This window comes from Antedon mediterranea, chromosome 1, assembly GCF_964355755.1.
Source record: "Antedon mediterranea chromosome 1, ecAntMedi1.1, whole genome shotgun sequence".
Taxonomy (NCBI): domain Eukaryota; kingdom Metazoa; phylum Echinodermata; class Crinoidea; order Comatulida; family Antedonidae; genus Antedon; species Antedon mediterranea.
In genome coordinates this window covers 31,083,743-31,094,321 of record NC_092670.1, presented here as the reverse complement: position 1 = coordinate 31,094,321, position 10,579 = coordinate 31,083,743, and the positions used below count along the sequence as shown (strand labels likewise).

General features: G+C 31.2%; 1 long non-coding RNA gene across 1 annotated transcript; it reads right to left on the bottom strand.

Moving 5' to 3' along the window:
- Window positions 1-1,244: 1,244 nt before the first annotated feature.
- LOC140048900 (uncharacterized) lies at window positions 1,245-5,186 on the bottom strand. Its single transcript, XR_011845166.1, has 3 exons — window positions 5,111-5,186; window positions 2,054-2,137; window positions 1,245-1,652 (listed from the first exon to the last, which is right to left on the bottom strand). It is a non-coding gene; the product is annotated as an uncharacterized lncRNA (long non-coding RNA).
- Between the last annotated feature and the right edge of the window lie 5,393 nt (window positions 5,187-10,579).

The following is a 10,579-nucleotide window of genomic DNA, read 5'->3' as shown; positions in this document are numbered from 1 at the left end:
TAAGAAGTGGCTACTGGAGTTTAGTAAATCTAAATGTAAAGTAATGCACATTGGAAATAGAAATCCAAAACACACGTATTCAATTGATGGTACAGTTCTTGATACAACCTCTGTTGAGAAAGACCTCAGAGTCTATGTAACGTCTGACTTTAAAGTGTCGACACAAGTTTCTAAAGTTGCAGCCAAAGCCAATTCAATTGTAGGCCGAATACGGAAATCCTTTACATATATGGATAAACAGATGTTCATGTCGCTTTATACTTCTCTTGTGCGTCCGGTTATGGAGTATGCAGTTCAAGCTTGGTCACCATATCTACAACAAGACGTCAATAAACTTGAGAAAATCCAACAACGAGCAATAAAACTTGTACCAGAACTCAGAAACTTGCCCTATGAAGAGCGCAGGATACAGCTAGGTTTATCAACTTTACTGGAAAGAAGGGAACGCGGAGACCTCATCGAAGTTTTTAAATGTTTGAATGGTTACGAAAATATAGATCGCCACTCCTTTTTTAAATTAGCATCTGAAGTTGGTCCAAATATCACTCGAGGCTCAACTTTTAAATTAAAGAAACCTAGATGGAACTCAACTAAACGGAATAATTTTTTTGATACTAGAGTAATTAACAAGTGGAACTCGCTGCCCGAATCTGTTGTCAATAGCAAAGAGTGTAAATTCATTCAAAAACAAACTTGACAAATACACACACATACACACATATGAGAGAAGAGGCTCCCTACGAGTTTAAAAACTCATTGCCTCTTAACTTTACTAAAGGTAAGAATTACTAAAGGTAAGACGATAAGACAATTGTAGCCTACTTGAAAAATTGAAAAATCTTTTTGATCCGTTTTTATTCCAAAGATCTAGAATTTCTATCCACAAATTAGTCATAACTTAACATCCTCTTACACTCTAAAAAATAATGTGTTTCATTTGAAAACACATAATTGTCCCAAAAAATAAACACATGAATGTGTTTACTATAAACGTATAAATGTGTTTATTATAAACATAAAATGAAATCACATGGTTGTCTCAAAAAATAAACATATAGTGTTTAAAACACACATGTGTTTTAGGAAATGTAATTACAGTAAACACAAGATAATGTTTACTGAAATTACATTTTGGTCACAAAACACATATATGTTTTAATGGACCACACATCAATAATAACAAAGAAAACTTTTTCTATTTTCAAAATATTTATTCAAAATCCAATCAACTTTAGAGCCAGTCATACAACTCTTTTGTTTTTAACCTTAACAATAACTATCACCCATTATGCTTAAGAAATGTCTTGGTTTTTTTTAATGCTTCTGGTAAAAATGTTAATTACAAACAAATCCAGTTAAAATTTGTGAGGCACTCTCAATTAAAAGTTTGGCGAGTGGAACAGACTGTTTAATATATTTTATCTAGAGTTTTTTTTTGTAACCAGAAAAGGTTTTTAGAAATAACATTCGATCATTTGAAACAATCCCTTGTAATAGATACTATCAATGCACATTTCAAGGATGGCTCCAGAAATAAGCATAATGGAATCTGATGTGTGTTGACTTTATGTACTTTACTTGGTATTGATGCATCAGGTGATCTGCCAACAGGCCCATGGATACCCAGCACTTTTGACACTCCTTTTAATTATCTTAAAGATAAAAAATAACAATTGGTTGTTTAATAATTTCATATGGTCTAATGTTTTTGTATTGTAACAAAACATTCAGCATGTAACCTGCATACTGTGGTTTACAATACAACTTTGAAGTAGGGATACTTTTGTTAAAACAAAATGTCAGAATTTCAATCATACGGTTTTTAAAACTCTATAAGATACAAGGAAATACAGCAGAAATAATTAAAATAATAGCTATATAAAATATAATGTTGAGTATTTTTAAAGCCCAACATATTAGCTTCATCTTCGGTATTATTGATGTTTGAGCCAACCCCCATATATATGGCAGATTTTGTAGCAAAAAAAATGCGAGGTAAAAATAAAAAAGATGAAACCACTTTCAAAATGGATAATAATTGAATTTTGTTTACAATGGTAGCAATCCATGTTTGATGAATTCTTCTGTCACGATAATCCTATGTTCTCTCTTTAGAGGCCATGGTACTGCAGCTTGCCTATTATAAAATAAACACACACATTACCAGTATCCGAGAGATGGATGGAACTAATATGGCCTTAACAATAGTCTTTTAGCAGTTCACTGTATTTTGCACAAATATTCATTTGAACTTATTTGGAAATGTCATATTCCCATTATTATACAGTAATTATAATTTTTGAAGGAATGAACAGACTAAAATACTGTTTTTATGTTCAAATAAAATTAAACAACCACAGCTAAAGTTATTAGAACAAACATGCATATGATCCATACTCACTCGTTGTGATATCGGTTTTTGTAACTCATTTTGAACTCGCATTTTCTATTATTAAACTTTTTAATAATAAATATAGATTAAAAATATATATAAATAAACCGTAAAACAAGGTCTTCCCAGACATATCGTCGTTGACACCACGAAGTGACACTAACCGCGTAATTGATGAAAACAGCGTTTCGAGAAAAACGCGATTGAAGAAACGACCTTCACAAAACACACGATTTCGTCCTCAAAAAATATCACTAAGATTTTTAATTTACATACATACAAAGTTAGACAATCCAGCTACCCATTACTTTAATTTAAATCATATTAATCAATTACCAAGTAAATTAAAGTTAAACATTAGTGTCACTTCGTGAAACCGAAAAATTTATTTCCCTACGCAGTTTACGCTTACGAAGTGACACTAATGCAGTTAGTGTCACTTCGTGAAACCGCAAATTCCATTTCACCGCGTATTTCTAGTGCGTTGGAAGTGACACTACTGTGTAATTCATAGCTTTCCAATGCAATTATCTTACATCATAACAATTATGTATGGTCCTTGATAAGTGAACACTATTATATATACATTACAAACAGTCATGTCTCTTTTAAGTCTTGCCTTTTCCATCACATTTTTGCTCAAGAACCATCTCTTCCTAGTTTATTGCATGGCCATCTCCAATGAGATGGCCATTTAATGTATTGTTTTCATTGATTTCCCTTTTGATTCTATTCATTTTTCCATTATTTTAGTTTTTTAGTTTTCATAAATTCTATTATTTTGATTTAATTTTTAATTGTTGTATGTTATTTTCTTATCAAATTGCATTTTTGTGAGATTCTTTCTATCTAAGGATCACCTTCGACTGGATGGACCACCCTAGTAAAATATTGTTGAAATAAATAAAATCAAACTTAATGTGACCATGGAGGTATTTTATACCTCCATGATGTGACCAACATTAATGTGATGTGCTTATATGGACACAATGGCGTAATCCCTATCATATTTGGGCACATCACACTTTTTTTGTCAAAATGGTTTGATAGTGTAGACAGGGTTAGGTTATTTATAAATGAAACAACCACATCAAATAAATCTAAAAACATAGGTTGACCTACTTTAACACTTTTAATAAAAACTACAAATTACATAGACATATAAATAGGCCTATCTGGAATGTACAGTAAGCATAATGTACATATTCATATTTTTTTTTCCATATTATAATAAATATTAGTTATTTTTTCAACATTGAATATTTAATAATTCAGTAATACAATACTTATGCCCGTATTAATTTATATCAAAGATAATTCTCTATTGTTATAAATCATTAAATACTTAATAAATGTCGTTACATTATTTTTTTCTATATCAGTATGCTTTTTAATTTATTCAATCCATTGTTCCGTGATGTACACATCCTCTAAAATGCTCATATAACATAAAAACTTGCTACAGGCTGCCTACACCTCCCCTTTTTAAACCTTGGACTTGATACCTTCTCCCTTAAATTGAGGTAGACAGATTGCTTGTTGATCGAATTTCGGTTGTTCCCCCTTATCTTATTTTCTTGAAACTGTTCTGAAAACAAAAAACACATTTTAACAGTGATTTCTTATTGTTAAAAATCAAGCAGAGTAGTTTAGCCTAGAATAGAGAGTCTACTCTAGCCAAGTAGTAGTAGTACTACTACTACTATTCCCTGGGCATACACATACTCTAGTTTGTTAGGCCTAGTTAGATCTGGGCCAGCTAGTTATGCCTAAACGTCACAGAAAAGTAAAGTAGGCCTACCTATTATGCCTAGCTAGTACTAGGCCTAGGCTAGTAAAAGTGTGTCAAATTACTGTTTTATAAATTATAAAATAAATATATAATAGGCCTCGACATGACGGATATCTGAGCGGACTAAAATTCTTTAAATAAACTAATAAATTAACTTACCGTCTTTCTTGATAAAATGCAATGTTCTGGAGTGTGCGAGCAGATCCTCCTAGCTAGGCTGTAGGCTAGGCCAAAACAGTAAACAAACGCGCAAAATTCATTACCCGTGTGGCGCTGGCAAGCAGCACATACGGGTATTTAATAAATAGTGTCACTTCGTAAAAACGCAAATTCCATATGATGGTGTTTTTTTATATTGTCTAATTAATGTAATTAGTTAATTAATGATATTTGAAAGTTTAGATTTTGTGAAAACATAGAGTTTGATAGGCCTATACATAATCAAAATATCGAAAAAAAAATTTTTTTCAAAAATTACAGATTTTTAGGTTAGTGTCACTTTGTGGCGACGGTGACGATATATAGGCCTAATTCTTATTCACATGGGTACATAACCATAAGAAATATTATATTTTTAACTTCAAAGACACGTCACTTTTTTAAATTTAGGCCTAGGCCTAGGGAAATTTTATGAACGTGTTCGATCTGCTGTAACGAAAATCCGCTTCATTGCGATACCTACTAGCCTAGACCTAGGCTAGTACATACCTAGGCTAGTAGTAGTACGAGCCTAGCTAGGCCTATAGGCTTAGCCTAGCTAGGCCTAGTAGGCCTCTATTATTTATTTATAGCCTAGCCTAGGCCTAGTCCAATAAGGCCTAGCCTAGGCCTTATTTTGTCCTCTGATTTATTTACATAGGAAAACACTAAACATTATTATATTTATTTATTTATTTATCTACCTATCATCAGTATACGTAGGGTACCTTTTTTGGTCTTCCTGAGCTGAATCAATTCAAGCAGCATGTGTGTAAAAATGAGGAACTCCACAGTTGATTAGCCCATACCATAACAGCGTTGGGTTGTTTAATGCATGATGAATAACAAAATAATTATGATTTATCAACAATACACATGTTTTATTTAATCCATGATAAATATTCGTAAAATATGTTTATTCGGATATTTATTACGTCTCCCCTAGTCTATAAAACATAATGAATGTCATTATTTCAAATAAATAGGCCTACCCCGTAAACAAATGGAAGCTTCTCAACAATAGTTAATTTATGCATAGAGAGCACAGAGCAGAAAATGGCTCTAGGCCTCATCTAGCAGCCGCCGAACGACACCTCTCTATCTCCCCTGTCTCTCCCCCACAGGCGGGTGAGGTGTGGGTGTTACCCCGGGCCTAGTTGTGGGGCGTAAAACTGTAACAGGCCCACAAGCTAAATTATATTATTTCATTCTGTTTTTTTTTTTTTTTTCATTATTTAAGTTTGTGATAATGTGTGTAACCAGGGAGATGTAAAATAAATTTATAAATTAGTTCACATCTCCCTGTGTAACGTAGGCCTAGGCCTAAGTCAGTGACATGACCAGACCCGTGTCATGAGCTAAACGAGTGTGCACAAGAAGAAGGAAGGCTAGGCACCCCCTTGCAACGTCGCGTGACATAAAAAGATTCCATATCTTTTCAGATGTATAAATTAAACCTTTGTCCAATCAGAATTGACTATCCAAAACACACGTTAACGTTTAAAAAATGATAAAATCAAATAACATGTTTCCATTTCATTGAGATTACAGAACATTAAAAAATACTACCATTATCGTTGCACAGTTGTCTTCATTTTTTGTAAATGTCATAAATATAATAACCATTAGTAATAATTTATTCTTAAAAAATGTCAAATTAAAGTTAAAGTAAATATCATTGCGTACTTATGTTCGTGTGTTTATATTGTGGTAGTGTTTTTTGAAAACATTAGAACGTGTTAAAACGCATAGAAAACATGATTTGGTGACACACTGTTTATCAGTGTTTACATGAATCGCATCGTGATTATGCACATATGTGCGTTTCAATATGTAACCGAAACACATAATAAACATATGAATGTGTGTCATGACACACATTATTTTTTAGAGTGTATAATAACATGTAAATCTACCAATTTAGGATTGGATCTTTATTTAAAAAAAATTAGTAATTAAAAATTAAATTAAAATTAGTAGTCGTGAAGCTTTAAAATTTGCAACTCAATGTATATGTATATGTGCAATCAATACCTTATATATTGTAAAATGCTTTACCTAAAAATCCAAACAATTTCAACCAAATCTATCTAGGTTTTATCATTTAAAAAAATAATAGAAGTGGCTCATGAGGGAAACGTTTAATTTACTCTTCCCTGAGTGGATTAAATATTTCACTACACATCGATCTAAATGTGAATAACAAGAACAAGACCAGCGATATTTGATGTGTTAGAGTCCCATGGAGTCTCCATAAACTTTTTGAACATAATACAACAACTTTAAATGTTATGGGATATACTACAGTAACATGTGTGCTTTAAAATATAACATTATGTTAAATTCCCAACCACACCCAACTAGTCAACCAGAATTGCCATGAATTTTAAATCAATTTGCTTATAATAAATGTTAGTACAACATTGTTGTAATAGACCAGATATCGGATTATTCCTGTAGTATTTGACAAATTCGCAAAATTTAAAACCAAGAAATATAACAATCTTAACACGGTTCGAGTTATATCCCAGAGATGTGAAGAACCTTTATTTGAACAGAATTCCCATTTACATAAGATTTTCTGTTGATATCAACTCATTTAAACTTAATCTGAATACGATTTGTTGCTGCAATTTAAAGATTTAACTTAACTTGGGTAAGTGGGCCGCTGACAGATTGTGACCTGTTACCTACAGTATGCTTAGCTGTAACGTTTGTTTGTTTTATGAAACAACATTATGGGTCTGTTTTACTATCCTGTGAAGTTTCAATTCATTTGTTTGTGTTTGTTTTTTTTTCTAGTTACACTAAAAAATGGCCCTCTTGCCCAGATCTACCCTGCGTATTTCACATACTTTACTTGTTCTGAATATTTTATATGTGTGTATTTTATCGAGAGCCCTTAATGATCTGTTCTCTTACTCGAACTGGATAGGCCACTCTCGTGACAGATAGATAAAGAATCGAATTGGGACAGCATTTTTTGTAACTCTGAATCGGCTGATTCATGGAATCAGTTTTTCTGATTTGTAACACAACTATCAGATCCATGGATGATTAATTTAATTAAAACGAGGAATGCAAGTTTAAATCAAGTGATTAAGTCCGCAAACAATTGTGTTCATTATGAAATTAAATAAGATGAGAAATAAAATCGAATAAAAATATATTAAAAGACCGTGTGCGATTTAGGATATAACGATAACTTAAAGACCCGTTTACACTAGGATGATAAAATAGATAAACACACATTTTTCTTACATAAAAAAAAAAAGAAATTATAAAAGATTTCGTTATAGAACTTTAGGATAATCATTTATGCTGTCTTTGATAAAATAATATTTTAACAAATCCAATGACGTCATAATCGACGTAATAATATTAGTCACAATATTATTGATTTTAATAATCATAAAGTCATTTGATTGGACGTGAGAAAATGTAATTTTTATCAAAAATGCATTGGTGGTTATCCAATAGTTCTACTCTTTAGATTTCTTTTGTTTTATGTATAAAACATGTGTGTTTTTCTATTATCATCGATCGTTATCGCCCTAGTGTAAAGGGGGTTTTTCAGTTATAGTTCGCACTCTCACTAGCGGTATAATTGTGATAAGGACATAATCTCCTATTATCAGTAAATGTTAACCTATTTTTCTTCAACCAATATAGATGAAATGTTTTTGTCAAACTTAATTATTAGGCAATTCAATGTACGCAAAGAGTATGCATACGGGGTCGGATGGATCACCCGCCGAGTGAAATGATATGAAAACCTTTACTTTTGAGAATTATTACTTCGAGTCTGTTTTTTTTTCGAGATAAAATAAGAACAGAAAATTGGTGTCAATATTTGGTATATTTGGTGTAATCGCAGTATTTTGCCAATTGTCGATTGTTTAAATATACCACAATTATCTTTTTGATTTATAATTTACAATCATTCTATCTAAACATGACATGCCTTAATAATATTGTTCATAAGAAAACTGACTGGTTTTGATTTAATGAATATAAACAAAAAACCTAAACTTAAACCTAAACTAAACTAAATATTGTTTTGGCAAGATAGTAGTTAAAGCCACAGAAAAAAAACCATTATAAGAATCTCATTAAACTGTAATAATAATTACAACATATGAAGTACTCTAAATAATTACATTAAAATAAATAATAACAATTTAATTACAGTAACATTTTGATAAAATTAGCTGATGTTTAAATACAATTTGAAAACATAATAATAATAATAAATAATAATTATTATTATGAATAAAACAAAACAGCATGCGTGTTAGTAACACTGACCTCAAATGTCATCGTGTTTGGTCTCAAATGAAAGAAAATTTATCATATTATTATGCTTCTGTTAAAATGTTTTAAAATTTAAATTGAAAGACATTGGCGGCACTTTTTATGCCATTTAAATCTTTTTAGTAGACCTACAATAATAATAATAATAACAATAATAATAAGTTATTTGGGGAAATGTTATCATTATGAATGTAATATTATACTATATTGTCCTTTGCTGCTTGTACCATGAATAAACTATGGTGCAATGGAACAACAAGTTCTAGTAGAGTTGTAATTGATCGATTTAACCTGTAGTAGTAGAAGATTAGGGTGAGTCCCGGCACCCACACATACGACATATCAGGCCCACCGACATTGTGTCTATGAACTGGATCCGCAGTAAAAAACCCCACTACGTTTTGGTTACCTGACAGAAGATATAACCTTGACAGAAAACCAACACTTCTTTGTGGTAACCTTGAGAAAAAATAAAGGCTAAAGGATTATAGAGGGCTTAAACCCGTTAGAAAATAAATTATATTCAACGATTATAATTAAAAGATAATTATTGTTCATATTTCTCGTCTTTATGAATAATAGTTCCTAAAGTCGATTGGCTGTGGAATTTGTCACATCACAAAAAGTAGATGAAAAAATTAATATGCATACTCATTAGTCAACTATTTCAATTTGCCTATTTATGGAAAATTGGCTTAAGTGATATGTAAATAAATTTACATTGACCAACTGAATCAGAAATACAAAAACCTTCCAAACAAGCAATTCAATACCCATGGCTGTGAGAACAGCCACCTTCAAAAGAAATGGTACTCACATTTTTAGAAACAAGCAGTAACTGATAAAATTGATTCAGAAATTAAGCTACCACCAACAGAAAAATTAACAACACAGCACAATTTATACATTTTCGCACGAAAAAAAATTTGGAAGGTGGCACCAATGGCTTTATGGATATTTGTTATTTCCATTCATTATATTATATGCATAAATAGTATATGTAGACAAAACCACACAAATACAAAAAAACAGTGCGAACCTTTGAAAACATATATACGAATTGGTCACATTATTCTCGTACATTCATTGCTCTAACAGATGGATACAACTACAGTATTACAGAACATATTTGTACAAGAGGTGATGAACTGATAATGTCTCTACTGCTCAACTTAAAAAACATCTAGGGCATGGGATGGGTTGGCTCTTGAAAAATTGAATGTGTTTATGTGTATAAAATGGTTCATTTTACAAGCAGCAGAGGACAATGTATTCATAATGATGAAATGTCTATACGTAGCATACAATCTACTATATAGTTGAATAGATTTAAATTGCAATGTTTTCTTGCTGCTAATGTCTTTCGATTTAATCAACATTTTACAGAAGCATAATATATGACAAAATAAATTCTACCTTCTGTGTCTAAACAAATTTCCTTTCCCCTTAAAACCTAATCAATCAGCAAAATCTCGGAGGTCTAGGTGTATGAACTCCAGGCTAGTGATCTGTAGAGAATTTCTTCTCATAAATGTATTAAGTAAAATTACGTCAGAGTAGGTCAAACATTTGACTAAATAATTAAAATGCAAATGTATTGTTTATAATGATTAAAAATATAAATTATATAAAAGTGATGGTTGTTTTTCTATTGTCCCAATAAATCATGAAAATAAATATTTTATGAAATCAGACTTTTAATAGCCCATTTTGCAGGTTTGATGAAGTTATTCACTTCCATAGAAAAAAAACAACACAAATAAGTATTTCCCTTATGAAAAGTCAAAAGAAACGGGTAATTTTAACCATTTTCTGACAGACAATTTAAGTATTTTTTGCTTTAAGTTACAATTTATTCAGTTAAATCATTTTACTGATGTGAC